This window comes from Canis aureus, chromosome 29, assembly GCF_053574225.1.
Source record: "Canis aureus isolate CA01 chromosome 29, VMU_Caureus_v.1.0, whole genome shotgun sequence".
In the NCBI taxonomy this organism is placed as follows: Eukaryota; Metazoa; Chordata; class Mammalia; order Carnivora; family Canidae; genus Canis; species Canis aureus.
This window is the reverse complement of record NC_135639.1, coordinates 43,861,922-43,889,807: the sequence shown is the minus strand read 5'-3', so window position 1 is coordinate 43,889,807 and position 27,886 is coordinate 43,861,922.

The following is a 27,886-nucleotide window of genomic DNA, read 5'->3' as shown; positions in this document are numbered from 1 at the left end:
AAAAGCATGTGTAAGCATTGGGCCTGAACTCCCGTGTATCTGAGTTGAATACAGCGATTTCCAACATCCTTCTTCAATAGGAGTGTAGCTAGGTTCCAACTCCCATGTCCGAGTGGGTAGCAGACATCTGCCTCCCATGCATACACACTTCTGAGAGTTGAGCTTATGGCCTGTAACCCTACATCCTGCCTGCCGCTACCTTTCGCTTCCAAAAGGCCTAGGCTCGCTGCTTGACGCAAGTGTTGGGAGAGGTAACTGGAATCTCCCGGCACACAAGACGAGTGCCTCCTAGCTCAATCAAGCGATTTCCTAGTAATTCCTGGGGTAGACTGGTGCTACATACTAAGTTCCATACGTGAGTAGGTAGTTGAACGCCTTGTCCAAAAACATCTTACTTCTGAGAGTTGAGCTCACCCTCAGTCCCTCACAGTTCCACACTGCCTGCAGAGTGAGTTTCGCACGTCTTCACCAGAGACGTTTGCCAGAGGCTTCTGAGACGCAAGTTAACAATGCAGACCTGGAGGGTATCTCCAGGTCCAGTAGAGTGGTAACCTGGGAACCTCCTGTCTCAGAATACTGCTACCTTCACCCTGCCATAAGAATGCAGCTAGTTGACAGCTGGCTTCAAGGCCTGCTTCCCTGTGAGAGCTAAGGACAGGGCACAACCCTCCCGCATCCTGCTTGACTGTAGAAGGAGCTGCTAACGTCCTCATGTTAGTGGCAGGGAAACGTTGTGAGAAAAGCATGTGGAATCGTTGTGCCTGAACCCACGTGTATCTGAGTTGAATACAGCGATTTCCAAAGTCCTTCTTCATCAGAGTGTAGCTAGGTTCCCACTCGCATGTCCGAGTGGGTAGCAGACATCTGCCTCCCATGTATACACACTTCTGAGAGTTGAGCTTATGGCCTGTAAGCCTACCTCCTGCCTGCAGCTACCTTTCGCTTCCAAAAGGCCTAGGCTCACTGCTTCACCGAAGTGTTGGGAGAGGTAACTGGAATCTCCCGGCACACAAGACTAGTGCCACCAAGCTCAATCCAGCCTTTTCCCAGTAATTCCTGGGGTAGACTGGTGCTACATACTAAGTTCCATATGTGAGAAGGTAGCTGAACGCCTTGTCCAAAATCATCTTACTGCTGAGAGTTGAGCTCACCCTCAGTCCCTCAGTTCCACACTGCCTGCAGAGTGAGTTTCCCACGTCTTCACCAGAGACTTTTGCCAGAGGCTTCTGAGACGCAAGTTAACAATGCACACCTGGACGGTATCTCCAGGTGCAGTAGAGTGGTAATCTGGGAACCTCCTGTCTCAGAATACTGCTACCTTCACCCTGCCATAAGAATGCAGCTAGTTGACAGCTGGCTTCAAGGCATGCTTCCTGTGAGAGCTAAGGACAGGGCACAACCCTCCCGCATCCTGCTTGACTGTAGAAGGAGCTGCTAACGTCCTCATGTTAGTGGCAGGGAAACGTTGTGAGAAAAGCATGTGGAATCGTTGTGCCTGAACCCACGTGTATCTGAGTTGAATACAGCGATTTCCAAAGTCCTTCTTCATCAGAGTGTACAGCTAGGTTCCCACTCGCATGTCCGTGTAGGTAGCAGACATCTGCCTCCCATGCATACCCACTTCTGAGAGTTGAGCTTATGGCCTGTAACCCTACCTCCTGCCTGCAGCTACCTTTCGCTTCCAAAAGGCCTAGGCTCGCTGCTTCACCGAAGTGTTGGGAGAGGTAACTGAAATCTCCCGGCACACAAGACGAGTGCCTCCAAGCTCAATCCAGCGATTTCCCAGTAATTCCTGGGGTAGACTGGTGCTACATACTAAGTTCCATATGTGAGAAGGTAGCTGAACGCCTTGTCCAAAATCATCTTACTGCTGAGAGTTGAGCTCACCCTCAGTCCCTCACAGTTCCACACTGCCTGCAGAGTGAGTTTCCCACGTCTTCACCAGAGACTTTGCCAGAGGCTTCTGAGACGCAAGTTAACAATGCACACCTGGACGGTCTCTCCAGGTGCAGTAGAGTGGTAATCTGGGAACCTCCTTACTCAGAATACTGCTACCTTCACACTGTCATAAGAATGCAGCTAGTTGAGAGCTGGCTTCCTGGCATGCTTCCATGTGAGAGCTGAGGTCAGGGCAGAACCCTCCCACATCCTGCCTGACTGTAGACGTAGCTGCTAACATCCTTATGTTAGTTGCTGGGCGAGGTTGGGGGAATAGCATGTATAAGAATTGAGCCTGAACTCACGTGTAGCTGAGTTGAATACAGCGTTTTCAAACGGCCATCTTCAATCAGTTTGTAGCTAGGTTCCTACTCCCATGTACTAGTGGGTAGCAGACATCTGCCTCCCATGCTTACTTCTGAGAGTTGAGCTTATGGCCTGTACCTCCATATCCTGGCTGCAGGTACCCTTGGCTTCTAAAAGGCCTAGACCCGCTGCGTGACGGCAGTGTTGGGAGAGGTAATTGGAGTCTCCAGGCACACAAGACTAGTGCCTCCAAGCTCAATCCAGCGATTTCCTAGAATTCCTGTGGTAGACTGGTGCTACATACTAAGTTCCATATATATGAGAATGTAGCTAACGACTTGTCCAAAAGCATCTTACTTCTGAGAGTTGAGCTCAACCTCAGGCCTTCAGAGTTCCACACTGCCTGCAGAGTGAGTTTCGCACGGCTTCACCAGAGACGTTTGTCAAAGTCTTGTGAGACGCAAGTTAACAATGCAGACCTGGACGGTATCTCCAGGTGCAGTACAGTGGTAATCTTGGAACCTCCTGACTCAGAATACCTGCCTGCAGCTACATTTCGCTTCCAAAAGGCCTAGGCTCGCTGCTTCACCGAAGTGTTGGGAGAGGTAACTGGAATCTCCCGGCACACAAGACTAGTGCCTCCAAGCTCAATCCAGCGATTTCCCAGTAATTCCTGGGGTACACTGGTGCTACATACTAAGTTCCATATGTGAGAAGGTAGCTGAACGCCTTGTCCAAAATCATCTTACTGCTGAGAGTTGAGCTCACCCTCAGTCCCTCACAGTTCCACACTGCCTGCAGAGTGATTTTCCCACGTCTTCACCAGAGACTTTTGCCAGAATCTTCTGAGACGCAAGTTAACAATGCAGACCTGGACGGTCTCTCCAGGTGCAGTAGAGTGGTAATCTGGGAACCTCCTTACTCAGAATACTGCTACCTTCACACTGTCATAAGAATGCAGCTAGTTGAGAGCTGGCTTCTAGGCATGCTTCCCTGTGAGAGCTGAGGACAGGGCAGAACCCTCCCGCATCCTGCCTGACTGTAGACGTACCTGCTAACCTCCTTATGTTAGTGGCTGGGATGGGTTGTGGGAAAAGCATGTGTAAGCATTGGGCCTGAACTCCCGTGTATCTGAGTTGAATACAGCGATTTCCAACATCCTTCTTCAATAGGAGTGTAGCTAGGTTCCAACTCCCTTGTCCCAGTGGGTAGCAGACATCTGCCTCCCATGCATACACACTTCTGAGAGTTGAGCTTATGGCCTGTAACCCTACATCCTGCCTGCCGCTACCTTTCGCTTCCAAAAGGCCTAGGCTCGCTGCTTGACTGACGCAAGTGTTGGGAGAGGTAACTGGAATCTCCCGGCACACAAGACGAGTGCCTCCAAGCTCAATCAAGCGATTTCCTAGTAATTCCTGGGGTAGACTGGTGCTACATACTAAGTTCCATACGTGAGTAGGTAGTTGAACGCCTTGTCCAAAAACATCTTACTTCTGAGAGTTGAGCTCACCCTCAGTCCCTCACAGTTCCACACTGCCTGCAGAGTGAGTTTCGCACGTCTTCATCAGAGACGTTTGCCAGAGGCTTCTGAGACGCAAGTTAACAATGCAGACCTGGAGGGTATCTCCAGGTGCAGTAGAGTGGTAATCTGGGAACCTCCTGTCTCAGAATACTGCTACCTTCACCCTGCCATAAGAATGCAGCTAGTTGACAGCTGGCTTCAAGGCATGCTTCCTGTGAGAGCTAAGGACAGGGCACAACCCTCCCGCATCCTGCTTGACTGTAGAAGGAGCTGCTAACGTCCTCATGTTAGTGGCAGGGAAAGGTTGTGAGAAAAGCATGTGGAATCGTTGTGCCTGAACCCACGTGTATCTGAGTTGAATACAGCGATTTCCAAAGTCCTTCTTCATCAGAGTGTACAGCTAGGTTCCCACTCGCATGTCCGTGTAGGTAGCAGACATCTGCCTCCCATGTATACCCACTACTGAGAGTTGAGCTTATGGCCTGTAACCCTACCTCCTGCCTGCAGCTACCTTTCGCTTCCAAAAGCCCTAGGCTTGCTGCTTCACCGAAGTGTTGGGAGAGGTAACTGGAATCTCCCGGCACACAAGACGAGTGCCTCCAAGCTCAATCCAGCGATTTCCCAGTAATTCCTGGGGTAGACTGGTGCTACATACTAAGTTCCATATGTGAGAAGGTAGCTGAACGCCTTGTCCAAAATCATCTTACTGCTGAGAGTTGAGCTCACCCTCAGTCCCTCACAGTTCCACACTGCCTGCAGAGTGAGTTTCCCACGTCTTCACCAGAGACTTTGCCAGAGGCTTCTGAGACGCAAGTTAACAATGCACACCTGGACGGTCTCTCCAGGTGCAGTAGAGTGGTAATCTGGGAACCTCCTTACTCAGAATACTGCTACCTTCACACTGTCATAAGAATGCAGCTAGTTGAGAGCTGGCTTCTAGGCATGCTTCCATGTGAGAGCTGAGGTCAGGGCAGAACCCTCCCACATCCTGCCTGACTGTAGACGTAGCTGCTAACATCCTTATGTTGGTTGCTGGGCGAGGTTGGGGGAATAGCATGTATAAGAATTGAGCCTGAACTCACGTGTAGCTGAGTTGAATACAGCGTTTTCCAACGGCCATCTTCAATCAGTTTGTAGCTAGGTTCCTACTCCCATGTACTAGTGGTTAGCAGACATCTGCCTCCCATGCTTACTTCTGAGAGTTGAGCTTATGGCCTGTACCTCCATATCCTGCCTGCAGGCACCCTTGGCTTCTAAAAGGCCTAGACCCGCTAGGTGACGGCAGTGTTGGGAGAGGTAATTGGAGTCTCCAGGCACACAAGCCTAGTGCCTCCAAGCTCAATCCAGCGATTTCCCAGTAATTCCTGGGGTAGACTGGTGCTACATACTAAGTTCCATATGTGAGAAGGTAGCTGAACGCCTTGTCCAAAATCATCTTACTGCTGAGAGTTGAGCTCACCCTCAGTCCCTCACAGTTCCACACTGCCTGCAGAGTGAGTTTCCCACGTCTTCACCAGAGAATTTTGCCAGAATCTTCTGAGACGCAAGTTAACAATGCACACCTGGACGGTCTCTCCAGGTGCACTAGAGTGGTAATCTGGGAACCTCCTTACTCAGAATACTGCTACCTTCACACTGTCATAAGAATGCAGCTAGTTGAGAGCTGGCTTCTAGGCATGCTTCCCTGTGAGAGCTGAGGACAGGGAAGAACCCTCCCGCATCCTGCCTGACTATAGACGTACCTGCTAACCTCCTTATGTTAGTGGCTGGGATGGGTTGTGGGAAAAGCATGTGTAAGCATTGGGCCTGAACTCCCGTGTATCTGAGTTGAATACAGCGATTTCCAACATCCTTCTTCAATAGGAGTGTAGCTAGGTTCCAACTCCCATGTCCCAGTGGGTAGCAGACATCTGCCTCCCATGCATACACAGTTCTGAGAGTTGAGCTTATGGCCTGTAACCCTACATCCTGCCTGCCGCTACCTTTCGCTTCCAAAAGGCCTAGGCTCGCTGCTTGACGCAAGTGTTGGGAGAGGTAACTGGAATCTCCCGGCACACAAGACGAGTGCCTCCAAGCTCAATCAAGCGATTTCCTAGTAATTCCTGGGGTAGACTGGTGCTACATACTAAGTTCCATATGTGAGAAGGTAGCTGAACGCCTTGTCCAAAATCATCTTACTGCTGAGAGTTGAGCTCACCCTCAGTCCCTCACAGTTCCACACTGCCTGCAGAGTGAGTTTCCCACGTCTTCACCAGAGACTTTGCCAGAGGCTTCTGAGACGCAAGTTAACAATGCAGACCTGGAGGGTATCTCCAGGTGCAGTAGAGTGGTAATCTGGGAACCTCCTGTCTCAGAATAGTGCTACCTTGACCCTGCCATAAGTATGCAGCTAGTTGACAGCTGGCTTCAAGGCATGCTTCCTGTGAGAGCTAAGGACAGGGCACAACCCTCCCGCATCCTGCTTGACTGTAGAAGGGCTGCTAACGTCCTCATGTTAGTGGCAGGGAAAGGTTGTGAGAAAAGCATGTGGAATCGTTGTGCCTGAACCCACGCGTATCTGAGTTGAATACAGCGATTTCCAAAGTCCTTCTTCATCAGAGTGTACAGCTAGGTTCCCAGTTGCATGTCCGTGTAGGTAGCAGACATCTGCCTCCCATGCATACACACTTCTGAGTGTTGAGCTTATGGCCTGTACCTCCACAGCCAGCCTGCTGGTACCCTTGGCTTCTAAAAGGCCTAGGCTCGCTGTTTGTCGGAAGTGCTGGGAGAGGTAATTGGAATCACCCGGCACACAAGACTAGTGCCTCCAAGCTCAATCCAGCGATTTCCCAGTAATTCCTGGGGTAGACTGGTGCTACATACTAAGTTCCATATGTGAGAAGGTAGCTGAACGCCTTGTCCAAAATCATCTTACTGCTGAGAGTTGAGCTCACCCTCAGTCCCTCACAGTTCCACACTGCCTGCAGAGTGAGTTTCCCACGTCTTCACCAGAGACGTTTGCCAGAGGCTTCTGAGACGCAAGTTAACAATGCACACCTGGACGGTCTCTCCAGGTGCAGTAGAGTGGTAATCTGGGAACCTCCTTACTCAGAATACTGCTACCTTCACACTGTCATAAGAATGCAGCTAGTTGAGAGCTGGCTTCCTGGCATGCTTCCATGTGAGAGTTGAGTCAGGGCAGAACCCTCCCACATCCTGCCTGACTGTAGACGTAGCTGCTAACATCCTTATGTAAGTTGCTGGGCGAGGTTGGGGGAATATCATGTATAAGAATTGATCCTGAACTCACGTGTAGCTGAGTTGAATACAGCGTTTTCAACCGGCCATCTTCAATCAGAGTGTAGCTAGGTTCCTACTCCCATGTACTAGTGGGTAGCAGACATCTGCCTCCCATGCTTACTTCTGAGAGTTGAGCTTATGGCTTGTACCTCCATATCCTGCCTGCAGGTACCCTTGGCTTCTAAAAGGCCTAGACCCGCTGCGTGACGGCAGTGTTGGGAGAGGTAATTGGAGTCTCCAGGCACACAAGACTAGTGCCTCCAAGCTCAATCCAGCGATTTCCTAGAATTCCTGTGGTAGACTGGTGCTACATACTAAGTTCCATATATATGAGAATGTAGCTAACGACTTGTCCAAAAGCATCTTACTTCTGAGAGTTGAGCTCAACCTCAGGCCTTCAGAGTTCCACACTGCCTGCAGAGTGAGTTTCGCACGGCTTCACCAGAGACGTTTGTCAAAGTCTTGTGAGACACAACTTAACAATGCAGACCTGGACGGTATCTCCAGGTGCAGTACAGTGGTAATCTTGGAACCTCCTGACTCAGAATACCTGCCTGCAGCTACCTTTCGCTTCCAAAAGGCCTAGGATCGCTGCTTCACCGAAGTGTTGGGAGAGGTAACTGGAATCTCCCGGCACACAAGACTAGTGCCTCCAAGCTCAATCCAGCGATTTCCCAGTAATTCCTGGGGTAGACTGGTGCTACATACTAAGTTCCATATGTGAGAAGGTAGCTGAACGCCTTGTCCAAAATCATCTTACTGCTGAGAGTTGAGCTCACCCTCAGTCCCTCACAGTTCCACACTGCCTGCAGAGTGAGTTTCCCACGTCTTCACCAGAGACTTTTGCCAGAATCTTCTGAGACGCAAGTTAACAATGCACACCTGGACGGTCTCTCCAGGTGCAGTAGAGTGGTAATCTGGGAACCTCCTTACTCAGAATACTGCTACCTTCACACTGTCATAAGAATGCAGCTAGTTGAGAGCTGGCTTCTAGGCATGCTTCCCTGTGAGAGCTGAGGACAGGGCAGAACCCTCCCGCATCCTGCCTGACTATAGACGTACCTGCTAACCTCCTTATGTTAGTGGCTGGGATGGGTTGTGGGAAAAGCATGTGTAAGCATTGGGCCTGAACTCCCGTGTATCTGAGTTGAATACAGCGATTTCCAACATCCTTCTTCAATAGGAGTGTAGCTAGGTTCCAAATCCCATGTCCCAGTGGGTAGCAGACATCTGCCTCCCATGCATACACACTTCTGAGAGTTGAGCTTATGGCCTGTAACCCTACATCCTGCCTGCCGCTACCTTTCGCTTCCAAAAGGCCTAGGCTCGCTGCTTGACGCAAGTGTTGGTAGAGGTAACTGGAATCTCCCGGCACACAAGACGAGTGCCTCCAAGCTCAATCAAGCGATTTCCTAGTAATTCCTGGGGTAGACTGGTGCCACATACTAAGTTCCATACGTGAGTAGGTAGTTGAACGCCTTGTCCAAAAACATCTTACTTCTGAGAGTTGAGCTCACCTTCAGTCCCTCACAGTTCCACACTGCCTGCAGAGTGACTTTCGCACGTCTTCACCAGAGACGTTTGCCAGAGGCTTCTGAGACGCAAGTTAACAATGCAGACCTGGACGGTATCTCCAGGTGCAGTAGAGTGGTAATCTGGGAACCTCCTGTCTCAGAATACTGCTACCTTGACCCTGCCATAAGAATGCAGCGAGTTGACGGCTGTCTTCAAGGCATGCTTCCCTGTGAGAGCTAAGGACAGGGCACAACCCTCCCGCATCCTGCTTGACTGTAGAAGGAGCTGCTAACGTCCTCATGTTAGTGGCAGGGAAAGGTTGTGAGAAAAGCATGTGGAATCGTTGTGCCTGAACCCACGTGTATCTGAGTTGAATACAGCGATTTCCAAAGTCCTTCTTCATCAGAGTGTAGCTAGGTTCCCACTCGCATGTTCGAGTGGGTAGCAGACATCTGCCTCCCATGCATACACACTTCTGAGAGTTGAGCTTATGGCCTGTAACCCTACCTCCTGCCTGCAGCTTCCTTTCGCTTCCAAAAGGCCTAGGCTCGCTGCTTCACCGAAGTATTGGGAGAGGTAACTGGAATCTCCCGGCACACAGGACTAGTGCCTCCAAGCTCAATCCAGCGATTTCCCAGTAATTCCTGGGGTAGACTGGTGCTACATACTAAGTTCCATATGTGAGAAGGTAGCTGAACGCCTTGTCCAAAATCATCTTACTGCTGAGAGTTGAGCTCACCCTCAGTCCCTCACAGTTCCACACTGCCTGCAGAGTGAGTTTCCCACGTCTTCACCAGAGACTTTTGCCAGAATCTTCTGAGACGCAAGTTAACAATGCACACCTGGACGGTCTCTCCAGGTGCAGTAGAGTGGTAATCTGGGAACCTCCTTACTCAGAATACTGCTACCTTCACACTGTCATAAGAATGCAGCTAGTTGAGAGCTGGCTTCTAGGCATGCTTCCCTGTGAGACCTGAGGACAGGGCAGAACCCTCCCGCATCCTGCCTGACTGTAGACGTACCTGCTAACCTCCTTATGTTAGTGGCTGGGATGGGTTGCGGGAAAAGCATGTGTAAGCATTGGGCCTGAAATCCCGTGTATCTGAGTTGAATACAGCGATTTCCAACATCCTTCTTCAATAGGAGTGTAGCTAGGTTCCAACTCCCATGTCCCCGTGGGTAGCAGACATCTGCCTCCCATGCATACACAGTTCTGAGAGTTGAGCTTATGGCCTGTAACCCTACATCCTGCCTGCCGCTACCTTTCGCTTCCAAAAGGCCTAGGCTCGCTGCTTGACGCAAGTGTTGGGAGAGGTAACTGGAATCTCCCGGCACACAAGACGAGTGCCTCCAAGCTCAATCAAGCGATTTCCTAGTAATTACTGGGGTAGACTGGTGCTACATACTAAGTTCCATACGTGAGTAGGTAGTTGAACGCCTTGTCCAAAAACATCTTACTTCTGAGAGTTGAGCTCACCCTCAGTCCCTCACAGTTCCACACTGCCTGCAGAGTGAGTTTCTCACGTCTTCAACAGAGACGTTTGCCAGAGGCTTCTGAGACGCAAGTTAACAATGCAGACTTGGAGGGTATCTCCAGGTGCAGTACAGTGGTAATCTGGGAACCTCCTGTCTCAGAATACTGCTACCTTCACCCTGCCATAAGAATGCAGCTAGTTGACAGCTGGCTTCAAGGCATGCTTCCTGTGAGAGCTAAGGACAGGGCACAACCCTCCCGCATCCTGCTTGACTGTAGAAGGAGCTGCTAACGTCCTCATGTTAGTGGCAGGGAAAGGTTGTGAGAAAAGCATGTGGAATCGTTGTGCCTGAACCCACGTGTATCTGAGTTGAATACAGCGATTTCCAAAGTCCTTCTTCATCAGAGTGTACAGCTAGGTTCCCACTCGCATGTCCGTGTAGGTTGCAGACATCTGCCTCCCATGCATACCCACTTCTGAGAGTTGAGCTTATGGCCTGTAACCCTACCTCCTGCCTGCAGCTACCTTTCGCTTCCAAAAGCCCTAGGCTTGCTGCTTCACCGAAGTGTTGGGAGAGGTAACTGGAATCTCCCGGCACACAAGACTAGTGCCTCCAAGCTCAATCCAGCGATTTCCCAGTAATTCCGGGGGTAGACTGGTGCTACATACTAAGTTCCATAGGTGAGAAGGTAGCTGAACGCCTTGTCCAAAATCATCCTACTGCTGAGAGTTGAGCTCACCCTCAGTCCCTCACAGTTCCACACTGCCTGCAGAGTGGGTTTCCCACGTCTTCACCAGAGACTTTGCCAGAGGCTTCTGAGACGCAAGTTAACAATGCACACCTGGACGGTCTCTCCAGGTGCAGTAGAGAGGTAATCTGGGAACCTCCTTACTCAGAATACTGCTACCTTCACACTGTCATAAGAATGCAGCTAGTTGAGAGCTGGCTTCTAGGCATGCTTCCATGTGAGAGCTGAGGTCAGGGCAGAACCCTCCCACATCCTGCCTGACTGTAGACGTAGCTGCTAACATCCTTATGTTAGTTGCTGGGCGAGGTTGGGGGAATAGCATGTATAAGAATTGAGCCTGAACTCACGTGTAGCTGAGTTGAATACAGCGTTTTCAAATGGCCATCTTCAATCAGAGTGTAGCTAGGTTCCTACTCCCATGTACTAGTGGGTAGCAGACATCTGCCTCCCATGCTTACTTCTGAGAGTTGAGCTTATGGCCTGTACCTCCATATCCTGCCTGCAGGTACCCTTGGCTTCTAAAAGGCCTAGACCCGCTGCGTGACGGCAGTGTTGGGAGAGGTAATTGGAGTCTCCAGGCACACAAGACTAATGCCTCCAAGCTCAATCCAGCGATTTCCTAGAATTCCTGTGGTAGACTGGTGCTACATACTAAGTTCCATATATATGAGAATGTACCTAACGCCTTGTCCAAAAGCATCTTACTTCTGAGAGTTGAGCTCACCCTCAGGCCCTCAGAGTTCCACACTGCCTGCAGAGTGAGTTTCGCACGTCTTCACCAGAGACGTTTGTCAAAGTCTTGTGAGACGCAACTTACCAATGCAGACCTGGACGGTATCTCCAGGTGCAGTACAGTGGTAATCTTGGAACCTCCTGACTCAGAATACCTGCCTGCAGCTACCTTTCGCTTCCAAAAGGCCTAGGCTCGCTGCTTCACCGAAGTGTTGGGAGAGGTAATTGGAATCTCCCGGCACACAAGACTAGTGCCTCCAAGCTCAATCCAGCGATTTCCCAGTAATTCCTGGGGTAGACTGGTGCTACATACTAAGTTCCATATGTGAGAAGGTAGCTGAACGCCTTGTCCAAAATCATCTTACTGCTGAGAGTTGAGCTCACCCTCAGTCCCTCACAGTTCCACACTGCCTGCAGAGTGAGTTTCCCACGTCTTCACTAGAGACTTTTGCCAGAATCTTCTGAGACGCAAGTTAACAATGCACACCTGGACGGTCTCTCCAGATGCAGTAGAGTGGTAATCTGGGAACCTCCTTACTCAGAATACTGCTACCTTCACACTGTCATAAGAATGCAGCTAGTTGAGAGCTGGCTTCTAGGCATGCTTCCCTGTGAGAGCTGAGGACAGGGCAGAACCCTCCCGCATCCTGCCTGACTATAGACGTACCTGCTAACCTCCTTATGTTAGTGGCTGGGATGGGTTGTGGGAAAAGCATGTGTAAGCATTGGGCCTGAACTCCCGTGTATCTGAGTTGAATACAGCGATTTCCAACATCCTTCTTCAATAGGAGTGTAGCTAGGTTCCAACTCCCATGTCCCCGTGGGTAGCAGACATCTGCCTCCCATGCATACACACTTCTGAGAGTTGAGCTTATGGCCTGTAACCCTACATCCTGCCTGCCGCTACCTTTCACTTCCAAAAGGCCTAGGCTCGCTGCTTGACGCAAGTGTTGGGAGAGGTAACTGGAATCTCCCGGCACACAAGACGAGTGCCTCCAAGCTCAATCAAGCGATTTCCTAGTAATTCCTGGGGTAGACTGGTGCTACATACTAAGTTCCATATGTGAGAAGGTAGCTGAACGCCTTGTCCAAAATCATCTTACTGCTGAGAGTTGAGCTCACCCTCAGTCCCTCACAGTTCCACACTGCCTGCAGAGAGAGTTTCCCACGTCTTCACCAGAGACTTTGCCAGAGGCTTCTGAGACGCAAGTTAACAATGCAGACTTGGAGGGTATCTCCAGGTGCAGTAGAGTGGTAATCTGGGAACCTCCTGTCTCAGAATACTGCTACCTTCACCCTGCCATAAGAATGCAGCTAGTTGACAGCTGGCTTCAAGGCATGCTTCCTGTGAGAACTAAGGACAGGGCACAACCCTCCCGCATCCTGCTTGACTGGAGAAGGAGCTGCTAACGTCCTCATGTTAGTGGCAGGGAAAGGTTGTGAGAAAAGCTTGTGGAATCGTTGTGCCTGAACCCACGCGTATCTGAGTTGAATACAGCGATTTCCAAAGTCCTTCTTCATCAGAGTGTACAGCTAGGTTCCCACTCGCATGTCCGTGTAGGTAGCAGACATCTGCCTCCCATGCATACCCACTTCTGAGAGTTGAGCTTATGGCCTGTAACCCTACCTCCTGCCTGCAGCTACCTTTCGCTTCCAAAAGGCCTAGGCTCGCTGCTTCACCGAAGTGTTGGGAGAGGTAACTGAAATCTCCCGGCACACAAGACGAGTGCCTCCAAGCTCAATCCAGCGATTTCCCAGTAATTCCTGGGGTAGACTGGTGCTACATACTAAGTTCCATATGTGAGAAGGTAGCTGAACGCCTTGTCCAAAATCATCTTACTGCTGAGAGTTGAGCTCACCCTCAGTCCCTCACAGTTCCACACTGCCTGCAGAGTGAGTTTCCCACGTCTTCACCAGAGACTTTGCCAGAGGCTTCTGAGACGCAAGTTAACAATGCACTCCTGCACGGTCTTTCCAGGTGCAGTAGAGTGGTAATCTGGGAACCTCCTTACTCAGAATACTGCTACCTTCACACTGTCATAAGAATGCAGCTAGTTGAGAGCTGGCTTCCTGGCATGCTTCCATGTGAGAGCTGAGGTCAGGGCAGAACCCTCCCACATCCTGCCTGACTGTAGACGTAGCTGCTAACATCCTTATGTTAGTTGCTGGGCGAGGTTGGGGGAATAGCATGTATAAGAATTGAGCCTGAACTCACGTGTAGCTGAGTTGAATACAGCGTTTTCAAACGGCCATCTTCAATCAGTTATTAGCTAGGTTCCTACTCCCATGTACTAGTGGGTAGCAGACATCTGCCTCCCATGCTTACTTCTGAGAGTTGAGCTTATGGCCTGTACCTCCATATCCTGCCTGCAGGTACCCTTGGCTTCTAAAAGGCCTAGACCCGCTGCGTGACGGCAGTGTTGGGAGAGGTAATTGGAGTCTCCAGGCACACAAGACTAGTGCCTCCAAGCTCAATCCAGCGATTTCCTAGAATTCCTGTGGTAGACTGGTGCTACATACTAAGTTCCATATATATGAGAATGTAGCTAACGCCTTGTCCAAAAGCATCTTACTTCTGAGAGTTGAGCTCAACCTCAGGCCTTCAGAGTTCCACACTGCCTGCAGAGTGTGTTTCGCACGGCTTCACCAGAGACGTTTGTCAAAGTCTTGTGAGACGCAACTTAACAATGCAGACCTGGACGGTATCTCCAGGTGCAGTAGAGTGGTAATCTGGGAACCTCCTGACTCAGAATACTGCTACCTTCACACTCTCATGAGAACGCAGCTAGTTGAGAGCTGGCTTCTAGGCATGCTTCCCTGTGAGAGCTGAGGACAGGGCAGAACCCTCCCGCATCCTGCCTGACTATAGACGTACCTGCTAACCTCCTTATGTTAGTGGCTGGGATGGGTTGTGGGAAAAGCATGTGTAAGCATTGGGCCTGAACTCCCGTGTATCTGAGTTGAATACAGCGATTTCCAACATCCTTCTTCAATAGGAGTGTAGCTAGGTTCCAACTCCCATGTCCCAGTGGGTAGCAGACATCTGCCTCCCATGCATACACAGTTCTGAGAGTTGAGCTTATGGCCTGTAACCCTACATCCTGCCTGCCGCTACCTTTCGCTTCCAAAAGGCCTAGGCTCGCTGCTTGACGCAAGTGTTGGGAGAGGTAACTGGAATCTCCCAGCACACAAGACGAGTGCCTCCAAGCTCAATCAAGCGATTTCCTAGTAATTCCTGGGGTAGACTGGTGCTACATACTAAGTTCCATACGTGAGTAGGTAGTTGAACGCCTTGTCCAAAAACATCTTACTTCTGAGAGTTGAGCTCACCTTCAGTCCCTCACAGTTCCACACTGCCTGCAGAGTGAGTTTCGCACGTCTTCACCAGAGACGTTTGCCAGAGACTTCTGAGACGCAAGTTAACAATGCAGACCTGGACGGTATCTCCAGGTGCAGTAGAGTGGTAATCTGGGAACCTCCTGTCTCAGAATACTGCTACCTTGACCCTGCCATAAGAATGCAGCGAGTTGACGGCTGTCTTCAAGGCATGCTTCCCTGTGAGAGCTAAGGACAGGGCACAACCCTCCCGCATCCTGCTTGACTGTAGAAGGAGCTGCTAACGTCCTCATGTTAGTGGCAGGGAAAGGTTGTGAGAAAAGCATGTGGAATCGTTGTGCCTGAACCCACGTGTATCTGAGTTGAATACAGCGATTTCAAAGTCCTTCTTCATCAGAGTGTAGCTAGGTTCCCATCGCATGTTCGAGTGGGTAGCAGACATCTGCCTCCCATGCATACACACTTCTGAGAGTTGAGCTTATGGCCTGTAACCCTACCTCCTGCCTGCAGCTTCCTTTGGCTTCCAAAAGGCCTAGGCTTGCTGCTTCACCGAAGTATTGGGAGCGGTAACTGGAATCTCCCGGCACACAGGACTAGTGCCTCCAAGCTCAATCCAGCGATTTCCCAGTAATTCCTGGGGTAGACTGGTGCTACATACTAAGTTCCATATGTGAGAAGGTATCTGAACGCCTTGTCCAAAATCATCTTACTGCTGAGAGTTGAGCTCACCCTCAGTCCCTCACAGTTCCACACTGCCTGCAGAGTGAGTTTCCCACGTCTTCAACAGAGACTTTTGCCAGAATCTTCTGAGACGCAAGTTAACAATGCACACCTGGACGGTCTCTCCAGGTGCAGTAGAGTGGTAATCTGGGAACCTCCTTACTCAGAATACTGCTACCTTCACACTGTCATAAGAATGCAGCTAGTTGAGAGCTGGCTTCTAGGCATGCTTCACTGTGAGAGCTGAGGACAGGGCAGAACCCTCCCGCATCCTGCCTGACTGTAGACGTACCTGCTAACCTCCTTATGTTAGTGGCTGGGATGGGTTGCGGGAAAAGCATGTGTAAGCATTGGGCCTGAACTCCCGTGTATCTGAGTTGAATACAGCGATTTCCAACATCCTTCTTCAATAGGAGTGTAGCTAGGTTCCAACTCCCATGTCCCCGTGGGTAGCAGACATCTGCCTCCCATGCATACACAGTTCTGAGAGTTGAGCTTATGGCCTGTAACCCTACATCCTGCCTGCCGCTACCTTTCGCTTCCAAAAGGCCTAGGCTCGCTGCTTGACGCAAGTGTTGGGAGAGGTAACTGGAATCTCCCGGCACACAAGACGAGTGCCTCCAAGCTCAATCCAGCGATTTCCCAGTAATTCCTGGGGTAGACTGGTGCTACATACTAAGTTCCATATGTGAGAAGGTAGCTGAACGCCTTGTCCAAAATCATCTTACTGCTGAGAGTTGAGCTCACCCTCAGTCCCTCACAGTTCCACACTGCCTGCAGAGTGAGTTTCCCACGTCTTCACCAGAGACTTTGCCAGAGGCTTCTGAGACGCAAGTTAACAATTCACACCTGGACGGTCTCTCCAGGTGCAGTAGAGTGGTAATCTGGGAACCTCCTTACTCAGAATACTGCTACCTTCACACTGTCATAAGAATGCAGCTAGTTGAGAGCTGGCTTCTAGGCATGCTTCCATGTGAGTGCTGAGGTCAGGGCAGAACCCTCCCACATCCTGCCTGACTGTAGACGTAGCTGCTAACATCCTTATGTTAGTTGCTGGGCGAGGTTGGGGGAATAGCATGTATAAGAATTGAGCCTGAACTCACGTGTAGCTGAGTTGAATACAGCGTTTTCAAACGGCCATCTTCAATCAGTTTGTAGCTAGGTTCCTACTCCCATGTACTAGTGGGTAGCAGACATCTGCCTCTCATGCTTACTTCTGAGAGTTGAGCTTATGGCCTGTACCTCCATATCCTGCCTGCAGGTACCCTTGGCTTCTAAAAGGCCTAGACCCGCTGCGTGACGGCAGTGTTGGGAGAGGTAATTGGAGTCTCCAGGCACACAAGACTAGTGCCTCCAAGCTCAATCCAGCGATTTCCTAGAATTCCTGTGGTAGACTGGTGCTACATACTAAGTTCCATATATATGAGAATGTAGCTAACGACTTGTCCAAAAGCATCTTACTTCTGAGAGTTGAGCTCAACCTCAGGCCTTCAGAGTTCCACACTGCCTGCAGAGTGAGTTTCGCACGGCTTCACCAGAGACGTTTGTCAAAGTCTTGTGAGACGCAACTTAACAATGCAGACCTGGACGGTATCTCCAGGTGCAGTACAGTGGTAATCTTGGAACCTCCTGACTCAGAATACCTGCCTGCAGCTACCTTTCGCTTCCAAAAGGCCTAGGCTCGCTGCTTCACCGAAGTGTTGGGAGAGGTAACTGGAATCTCCCGGCACACAAGACGAGTGCCTCCAAGCTCAATCCAGCGATTTCCCAGTAATTCCTGGGGTAGACTGGTGCTACATACTAAGTTCCATATGTGAGAAGTTAGCTGAACGCCTTGTCCAAAATCATCTTACTGCTGAGAGTTGAGCTCACCCTCAGTCCCTCATAGTTCCACACTGCCTGCAGAGTGAGTTTCCCACGTCTTCACCAGAGAGTTTTGCCAGAATCTTCTGAGACGCAAGTTAACAATGCACACCTGGACGGTCTCTCCAGGTGCAGTAGAGTGGTAATCTGGGAACCTCCTTACTCAGAATACTGCTACCTTCACACTGTCATAAGAATGCAGCTAGTTGAGAGCTGGCTTCTAGGCATGCTTCCCTGTGAGAGCTGAGGACAGGGCAGAACCCTCCCGCATCCTGCCTGACTATAGACGTACCTGCTAACCTCCTTATGTTAGTGGCTGGGATGGGTTGTGGGAAAAGCATGTGTAAACATTGGGCCTGAACTCCCGTGTATCTGAGTTGAATACAGCGATTTCCAACATCCTTCTTCAATAGGAGTGTAGCTAGGTTCCAACTCCCATGTCCCAGTGGGTAGCAGACATCTGCCTCCCATGCATACACAGTTCTGAGAGTTGAGCTTATGGCCTGTAACCCTACATCCTGCCTGCCGCTACCTTTCGCTTCCAAAAGGCCTAGGCTCGCTGCTTGACGCAAGTGTTGGGAGAGGTAACTGGAATCTCCCGGCACACAAGACGAGTGCCTCCAAGCTCAATCAAGCGATTTCCTAGTAATTCCTGGGGTAGACTGGTGCTACATACTAAGTTCCATACGTGAGTAGGTAGTTGAACGCCTTGTCCAAAAACATCTTACTTCTGAGAGTTGAGCTCACCCTCAGTCCCTCACAGTTCCACACTGCCTGCAGAGTGAGTTTCTCACGTCTTCAACAGAGACGTTTGCCAGAGGCTTCTGAGACGCAAGTTAACAATGCAGACCTGGAGGGTATCTCCAGGTGCAGTAGAGTGGTAATCTGGGAACCTCCTGTCTCAGAATACTGCTACCTTCACCCTGCCATAAGAATGCAGCTAGTTGACAGCTGGCTTCAAGGCATGCTTCCTGTGAGAGTTAAGGACAGGGCACAACCCTCCCGCATCCTGCTTGACTGTAGAAGGAGCTGCTAACGTCCTCATGTTAGTGGCAGGGAAAGGTTGTGAGAAAAGCATGTGGAATCGTTGTGCCTGAACCCACGTGTATCTGAGTTGAATACAGCGATTTCCAAAGTCCTTCTTCATCAGAGTGTACAGCTAGGTTCCCACTCGCATGTCCGTGTAGGTAGCAGACATCTGCCTCCCATGCATACCCACTTCTGAGAGTTGAGCTTATGGCCTGTAACCCTACCTCCTGCCTGCAGCTACCTTTCGCTTCCAAAAGGCCTAGGCTCGCTGCTTCACCGAAGTGTTGGGAGAGGTAACTGGAATCTCCCGGCACACAAGACGAGTGCCTCCAAGCTCAATCCAGCGATTTCCCAGTAATTCCTGGGGTAGACTGGTGCTACATACTAAGTTCCATATGTGAGAAGGTAGCTGAACGCCTTGTCCAAAATCATCTTACTGCTGAGAGTTGAGCTCACCCTCAGTCCCTCACAGTTCCACACTGCCTGCAGAGTGAGTTTCCACGTCTTCACCAGAGACTTTTGCCAGAGGCTTCTGAGACGCAAGTTAACAATGCACACCTGGACGGAATCTCCAGGTGCAGTAGAGTGGTAATCTGGGAACCTCCTTACTCAGAATACTGCTACCTTCACACTGTCATAAGAATGCAGCTAGTTGAGAGCTGGCTTCTAGGCATGCTTCCCTGTGAGAGCTGAGGACAGGGCAGAACCCTCCCGCATCCTGCCTGACTGTAGACGTACCTGCTAACCTCCTTATGTTAGTGGCTGGGATGGGTTGTGGGAAAAGCATGTGTAAGCATTGGGCCTGAACTCCCGTGTATCTGAGTTGAATACAGCGATTTCCAACATCCTTCTTCAATAGGAGTGTAGCTATGTTCCAACTCCCATGTCCCAGTGGGTAGCAGACATCTGCCTCCCATGCATACACACTTCTGAGAGTTGAGCTTATGGCCTGTAACCCTACATCCTGCCTGCCGCTACCTTTCGCTTCCAAAAGGCCTAGGCTCGCTGCTTGACGCAAGTGTTGGGAGAGGTAACTGGAATCTCCCGGCACACAAGACGAGTGCCTCCAAGCTCAATCAAGCGATTTCCTAGTAATTCCTGGGGTAGACTGGTGCTACATACTAAGTTCCATACGTGAGTAGGTAGTTGAACGCCTTGTCCAAAAACATCTTACTTCTGAGAGTTGAGCTCACCCTCAGTCCCTCACAGTTCCACACTGCCTGCAGAGTGAGTTTCTCACGTCTTCAACAGAGACGTTTGCCAGAGGCTTCTGAGACGCAAGTTAACAATGCAGTCCTGGAGGGTATCTCCAGGTGCAGTAGAGTGGTAATCTGGGAACCTCCTGTCTCAGAATACTGCTACCTTCACCCTGCCATAAGAATGCAGCTAGTTGACAGCTGGCTTCAAGGCATGCTTCCTGTGAGAGCTAAGGACAGGGCACAACCCTCCCGCATCCTGCTTGACTGTAGAAGGAGCTGCTAACGTCCTCATGTTAGTGGCAGGGAAAGGTTGTGAGAAAAGCATGTGGAATCGTTGTGCCTGAACCCACGTGTATCTGAGTTGAATACAGCGATTTCCAAAGTCTTTCTTCATCAGAGTGTACAGCTAGGTTCCCACTCGCATGTCCGTGTAGGTAGCAGACATCTGCCTCCCATGCATACCCACTTCTGAGAGTTGAGCTTATGGCCTGTAACCCTACCTCCTGCCTGCAGCTACCTTTCGCTTCCAAAAGGCCTAGGCTCGCTGCTTCACCGAAGTGTTGGGAGAGGTAAATGGAATCTCCCGGCACACAAGACGAGTGCCTCCAAGCTCAATCCAGCGATTTCCCAGTAATTCCTGGGGTAGACTGGTGCTACATACTAAGTTCCATATGTGAGAAGGTAGCTGAACGCCTTGTCCAAAATCATCTTACTGCTGAGAGTTGAGCTCACCCTCAGTCCCTCACAGTTCCACACTGCCTGCAGAGTGAGTTTCCCACGTCTTCACCAGAGACTTTGCCAGAGGCTTCTGAGACGCAAGTTAACAATGCACACCTGGACGGTCTCTCCAGGTGCAGTAGAGTGGTAATCTGGGAACCTCCTTACTCAGAATACTGCTACCTTCACACTGTCATAAGAATGCAGCTAGTTGAGAGCTGGCTTCTAGGCATGCTTCCATGTGAGAGCTGAGGTCAGGGCAGAACCCTCCCACATCCTGCCTGACTGTAGACGTAGCTGCTAACATCCTTATGTTAGTTGCTGGGCGAGGTTGGGGGAATAGCATGTATAAGAATTGAGCCTGAACTCACGTGTAGCTGAGTTGAATACAGCGTTTTCAAACGGCCATCTTCAATCAGTTTGTAGCTAGGTTCCTACTCCCATGTACTAGTGGGTAGCAGACATCTGCCTCCCATGCTTACTTCTGAGAGTTGAGCTTATGGCCTGTACCTCCATATCCTGCCTGCAGGTACCCTTGGCTTCTAAAAGGCCTAGACCCGCTGCGTGACGGCAGTGTTGGGAGAGGTAATTGGAGTCTCCAGGCACACAAGACTAGTGCCTCCAAGCTCAATCCAGCGATTTCCTAGAATTCCTGTGGTAGACTGGTGCTACATACTAAGTTCCATATATATGAGAATGTAGCTAACGCCTTGTCCAAAAGCATCTTTCTTCTGAGAGTTGAGCTCACCCTCAGGCCCTCAGAGTTCCACACTGCTTGCAGAGTGATTTTCGCACGTCTTCACCAGAGACGTTTGTCAAAGTCTTGTGAGACGCAACTTAACAATGCAGACCTGGACGGTAACTCCAGGTGCAGTACAGTGGTAATCTTGGAACCTCCTGACTCAGAATACCTGCCTGCAGCTACCTTTCGCTTCCAAAAGGCCTAGGCTCGCTGCTTCACCGAAGTGTTGGGAGAGGTAACTGGAATCTCCCGGCACACAAGACTAGTGCCTCCAAGCTCAATCCAGCGATTTCCCAGTAATTCCTTGGGTAGACTGGTGCTACATACTAAGTTCCATATGTGAGAAGGTAGCTGAACGCCTTGTCCAAAATCATCTTACTGCTGAGAGTTGAGCTCACCCTCAGTCCCTCACAGTTCCACACTGCCTGCAGAGTGAGTTTCCACGTCTTCACCAGAGACTTTTGCCAGAGGCTTCTGAGACGCAAGTTAACAATGCACACCTGGACGGTATCTCCAGGTGCAGTAGAGTGGTAATCTGGGAACCTCCTTACTCAGAATAGTGCTACCTTCACACTGTCATAAGAATGCAGCTAGTTGAGAGCTGGCTTCTAGGCATGCTTCCCTGTGAGAGCTGAGGACAGGGCAGAACCCTCCCGCATCCTGCCTGACTGTAGACGTACCTGCTAACCTCTTTATGTTAGTGGCTGGGATGGGTTGTGGGAAAAGCATGTGTAAGCATTGGGCCTGAACTCCCGTGTATCTGAGTTGAATACAGCGATTTCCAACATCCTTCTTCAATAGGAGTGTAGCTAGGTTCCAACTCCCATGTCCCAGTGGGTAGCAGACATCTGCCTCCCATGCATACACACTTCTGAGAGTTGAGCTTATGGCCTGTAACCCTACATCCTGCCTGCCGCTACCTTTCGCTTCCAAAAGGCCTAGGCTCGCTGCTTGACGCAAGTGTTGGGAGAGGTAACTGGAATCTCCCGGCACACAAGACGAGTGCCTCCAAGCTCAATCAAGCGATTTCCTAGTAATTCCTGGGGTAGACTGGTGCTACATACTAAGTTCCATACGTGAGTAGGTAGTTGAACGCCTTGTCCAAAAACATCTTACTTCTGAGAGTTGAGCTCACCTTCAGTCCCTCACAGTTCCACACTGCCTGCAGAGTGAGTTTCTCACGTCTTCAACAGAGACGTTTGCCAGAGGCTTCTGAGACGCAAGTTAACAATGCAGACCTGGAGGGTATCTCCAGGTGCAGTAGAGTGGTAATCTGGGAACCTCCTGTCTCAGAATACTGCTACCTTCACCCTGCCATAAGAATGCAGCTAGTTGACAGCTGGCTTCAAGGCATGCTTCCTGTGAGAGCTAAGGACAGGGCACAACCCTCCCGCATCCTGCTTGACTGTAGAAGGAGCTGCTAACGTCCTCATGTTAGTGGCAGGGAAAGGTTGTGAGAAAAGCATGTGGAATCGTTGTGCCTGAACCCACGTGTAACTGAGTTGAATACAGCGATTTCCAAAGTCCTTCTTCATCAGAGTGTACAGCTAGGTTCCCACTCGCATGTCCGTGTAGGTAGCAGACATCTGCCTCCCATGCATACCCACTTCTGAGAGTTGAGCTTATGGCCTGTAACCCTACCTCCTGCCTGCAGCTACCTTTCGCTTCCAAAAGGCCTAGGCTCGCTGCTTCACCGAAGTGTTGGGAGAGGTAACTGGAATCTCCCGGCACACAAGACGAGTGCCTCCAAGCTCAATCCAGCGATTTCCCAGTAATTCCTGGGGTAGACTGGTGCTACATACTAAGTTCCATATGTGAGAAGGTAGCTGAACGCCTTGTCCAAAATCATCTTACTGCTGAGAGTTGAGCTCACCCTCAGTCCCTCACAGTTCCACACTGCCTGCAGAGTGAGTTTCCCACGTCTTCACCAGAGACTTTGCCAGAGGCTTCTGAGACGCAAGTTAACAATGCACACCTGGACGGTCTCTCCAGGTGCAGTAGAGTGGTAATCTGGGAACCTCCTTACTCAGAATACTGCTACCTTCACACTGTCATAAGAATGCAGCTAGTTGAGAGCTGGCTTCTAGGCATGCTTCCATGTGAGAGCTGAGGTCAGGGCAGAACCCTCCCACATCCTGCCTGACTGTAGACGTAGCTGCTAACATCCTTATGTTAGTTGCTGGGCGAGGTTGGGGGAATAGCATGTATAAGAATTGAGCCTGAACTCACGTGTAGCTGAGTTGAATACAGCGTTTTCAAACGGCCATCTTCAATCAGTTTGTAGCTAGGTTCCTACTCCCATGTACTAGTGGGTAGCAGACATCTGCCTCCCATGCTTACTTCTGAGAGTTGAGCTTATGGCCTGTACCTCCATATCCTGCCTGCAGGTACCCTTGGCTTCTAAAAGGCCTAGACCCGCTGCGTGACGGCAGTGTTGGGAGAGGTAATTGGAGTCTCCAGGCACACAAGACTCGTGCCTCAAAGCTCAATCCAGCGATTTCCTAGAATTCCTGTGGTAGACTGGTGCTACATACTAAGTTCCATATATATGAGAATGTAGCTAACGCCTTGTCCAAAAGCATCTTACTTCTGAGAGTTGAGCTCACCCTCAGGCCCTCAGAGTTCCACACTGCCTGCAGAGTGAGTTTCGCACGGCTTCACCAGAGACGTTTGTCAAAGTCTTGTGAGACGCAACTTAACAATGCAGACCTGGACGGTATCTCCAGGTGCAGTACAGTGGTAATCTTGGAACCTCCTGACTCAGAATACCTGCCTGCAGCTACCTTTCGCTTCCAAAAGGCCTAGGCTCGCTGCTTCACCGAAGTGTTGGGAGAGGTAACTGGAATCTCCCGGCACACAAGACTAGTGCCTCCAAGCTCAATCCAGCGATTTCCCAGTAATTCCTGGGGTAGACTGGTGCTACATACTAAGTTCCATATGTGAGAAGGTAGCTGAACGCCTTGTCCAAAATCATCTTACTGCTGAGAGTTGAGCTCACCCTCAGTCCTTCACAGTTCCACACTGCCTGCAGAGTGAGTTTCCACGTCTTCACCAGAGACTTTTGCCAGAGGCTTCTGAGACGCAAGTTAACAATGCACACCTGGACGATATCTCCAGGTGCAGTAGAGTGGTAATCTGGGAACCTCCTTACTCAGAATAGTGATACCTTCACACTGTCATAAGAATGCAGCGAGTTGAGAGCTGGCTTCTAGGCATGCTTCCCTGTGAGAGCTGAGGACAGGGCAGAACCCTCCCGCATCCTGCCTGACTGTAGACGTACCTGCTAACCTCCTTATGTTAGTGGCTGGGATGGGTTGTGGGAAAAGCATGTGTAAGCATTGGGCCTGAACTCCCGTGTATCTGAGTTGAATACAGCGATTTCCAACATCCTTCTTCAATAGGAGTGTAGCTAGGTTCCAACTCCCATGTCCCAGTGGGTAGCAGACATCTGCCTCCCATGCATACACACTTCTGAGAGTTGAGCTTATGGCCTGTAACCCTACATCCTGCCTGCCGCTACCTTTCGCTTCCAAAAGGCCTAGGCTCGCTGCTTGACGCAAGTGTTGGGAGAGGTAACTGGAATCTCCCGGCACACAAGACGAGTGCCTCCAAGCTCAATCAAGCGATTTCCTAGTAATTCCTGGGGTAGACTGGTGCTACATACTAAGTTCCATACGTGAGTAGGTAGTTGAACGCCTTGTCCAAAAACATCTTACTTCTGAGAGTTGAGCTCACCTTCAGTCCCTCACAGTTCCACACTGCCTGCAGAGTGAGTTTCTCACGTCTTCAACAGAGACGTTTGCCAGAGGCTTCTGAGACGCAAGTTAACAATGCAGACCTGGAGGGTATCTCCAGGTGCAGTAGAGTGGTAATCTGGGAACCTCCTGTCTCAGAATACTGCTACCTTCACCCTGCCATAAGAATGCAGCTAGTTGACAGCTGGCTTCAAGGCATGCTTCCTGTGAGAGCTAAGGACAGGGCACAACCCTCCCGCATCCTGCTTGACTGTAGAAGGAGCTGCTAACGTCCTCATGTTAGTGGCAGGGAAAGGTTGTGAGAAAAGCATGTGGAATCGTTGTGCCTGAACCCACGTGTATCTGAGTTGAATACAGCGATTTCCAAAGTCCTTCTTCATCAGAGTGTACAGCTAGGTTCCCACTCGCATGTCCGTGTAGGTAGCAGACATCTGCCTCCCATGCATACCCACTTCTGAGAGTTGAGCTTATGGCCTGTAACCCTACCTCCTGCCTGCAGCTACCTTTCGCTTCCAAAAGGCCTAGGCTCGCTGCTTCACCGAAGTGTTGGGAGAGGTAACTGGAATCTCCCGGCACACAAGACGAGTGCCTCCAAGCTCAATCCAGCGATTTCCCAGTAATTCCTGGGGTAGACTGGTGCTACATACTAAGTTCCATATGTGAGAAGGTAGCTGAACGCCTTGTCCAAAATCATCTTACTGCTGAGAGTTGAGCTCACCCTCAGTCCCTCACAGTTCCACACTGCCTGCAGAGTGAGATTCCCACGTCTTCACCAGAGACTTTGCCAGAGGCTTCTGAGACGCAAGTTAACAATGCACACCTGGACGGTCTCTCCAGGTGCAGTAGAGTGGTAATCTGGGAACCTCCTTACTCAGAATACTGCTACCTTCACACTGTCATAAGAATGCAGCTAGTTGAGAGCTGGCTTCTAGGCATGCTTCCATGTGAGAGCTGAGGTCAGGGCAGAACCCTCCCACATCCTGCCTGACTGTAGACGTAGCTGCTAACATCCTTATGTTAGTTGCTGGGCGAGGTTGGGGGAATAGCATGTATAAGAATTGAGCCTGAACTCACGTGTAGCTGAGTTGAATACAGCGTTTTCAAACGGCCATCTTCAATCAGTTTGTAGCTAGGTTCCTACTCCCATGTACTAGTGGGTAGCAGACATCTGCCTCCCATGCTTACTTCTGAGAGTTGAGCTTATGGCCTGTACCTCCATATCCTGCCTGCAGGTACCCTTGGCTTCTAAAAGGCCTAGACCCGCTGCGTGACGGCAGTGTTGGGAGAGGTAATTGGAGTCTCCAGGCACACAAGACTCGTGCCTCCAAGCTCAATCCAGCGATTTCCTAGAATTCCTGTGGTAGACTGGTGCTACATACTAAGTTCCATATATATGAGAATGTAGCTAACGCCTTGTCCAAAAGCATCTTACTTCTGAGAGTTGAGCTCACCCTCAGGCCCTCAGAGTTCCACACTGCCTGCAGAGTGAGTTTCGCACGGCTTCACCAGAGACGTTTGTCAAAGTCTTGTGAGACGCAACTTAACAATGCAGACCTGGACGGTATCTCCAGGTGCAGTACTGTGGTAATCTTGGAACCTCCTGACTCAGAATACCTGCCTGCAGCTACCTTTCGCTTCCAAAGGCCTAGGCTCGCTGCTTCACCGAAGTGTTGGGAGAGGTAACTGGAATCTCCCGGCACACAAGACTAGTGCCTCCAAGCTCAATCCAGCGATTTCCCAGTAATTCCTGGGGTAGACTGGTGCTACATACTAAGTTCCATATGTGAGAAGGTAGCTGAACGCCTTGTCCAAAATCATCTTACTGCTGAGAGTTGAGCTCACCCTCAGTCCTTCACAGTTCCACACTGCCTGCAGAGTGAGTTTCCACGTCTTCACCAGAGACTTTTGCCAGAGGCTTCTGAGACGCAAGTTAACAATGCACACCTGGACGATATCTCCAGGTGCAGTAGAGTGGTAATCTGGGAACCTCCTTACTCAGAATAGTGATACCTTCACACTGTCATAAGAATGCAGCGAGTTGAGAGCTGGCTTCTAGGCATGCTTCCCTGTGAGAGCTGAGGACAGGGCAGAACCCTCCCGCATCCTGCCTGACTGTAGACGTACCTGCTAACCTCCTTATGTTAGTGGCTGGGATGGGTTGTGGGAAAAGCATGTGTAAGCATTGGGCCTGAACTCCCGTGTATCTGAGTTGAATACAGCGATTTCCAACATCCTTCTTCAATAGGAGTGTAGCTAGGTTCCAACTCCCATGTCCCAGTGGGTAGCAGACATCTGCCTCCCATGCATACACACTTCTGAGAGTTGAGCTTATGGCCTGTAACCCTACATCCTGCCTGCCGCTACCTTTCGCTTCCAAAAGGCCTAGGCTCGCTGCTTGACGCAAGTGTTGGGAGAGGTAACTGGAATCTCCCGGCACACAAGACGAGTGCCTCCAAGCTCAATCAAGCGATTTCCTAGTAATTCCTGGGGTAGACTGGTGCTACATACTAAGTTCCATACGTGAGTAGGTAGTTGAACGCCTTGTCCAAAAACATCTTACTTCTGAGAGTTGAGCTCACCTTCAGTCCCTCACAGTTCCACACTGCCTGCAGAGTGAGTTTCTCACGTCTTCAACAGAGACGTTTGCCAGAGGCTTCTGAGACGCAAGTTAACAATGCAGACCTGGAGGGTATCTCCAGGTGCAGTAGAGTGGTAATCTGGGAACCTCCTGTCTCAGAATACTGCTACCTTCACCCTGCCATAAGAATGCAGCTAGTTGACAGCTGGCTTCAAGGCATGCTTCCTGTGAGAGCTAAGGACAGGGCACAACCCTCCCGCATCCTGCTTGACTGTAGAAGGAGCTGCTAACGTCCTCATGTTAGTGGCAGGGAAAGGTTGTGAGAAAAGCATGTGGAATCGTTGTGCCTGAACCCACGTGTATCTGAGTTGAATACAGCGATTTCCAAAGTCCTTCTTCATCAGAGTGTACAGCTAGGTTCCCACTCGCAT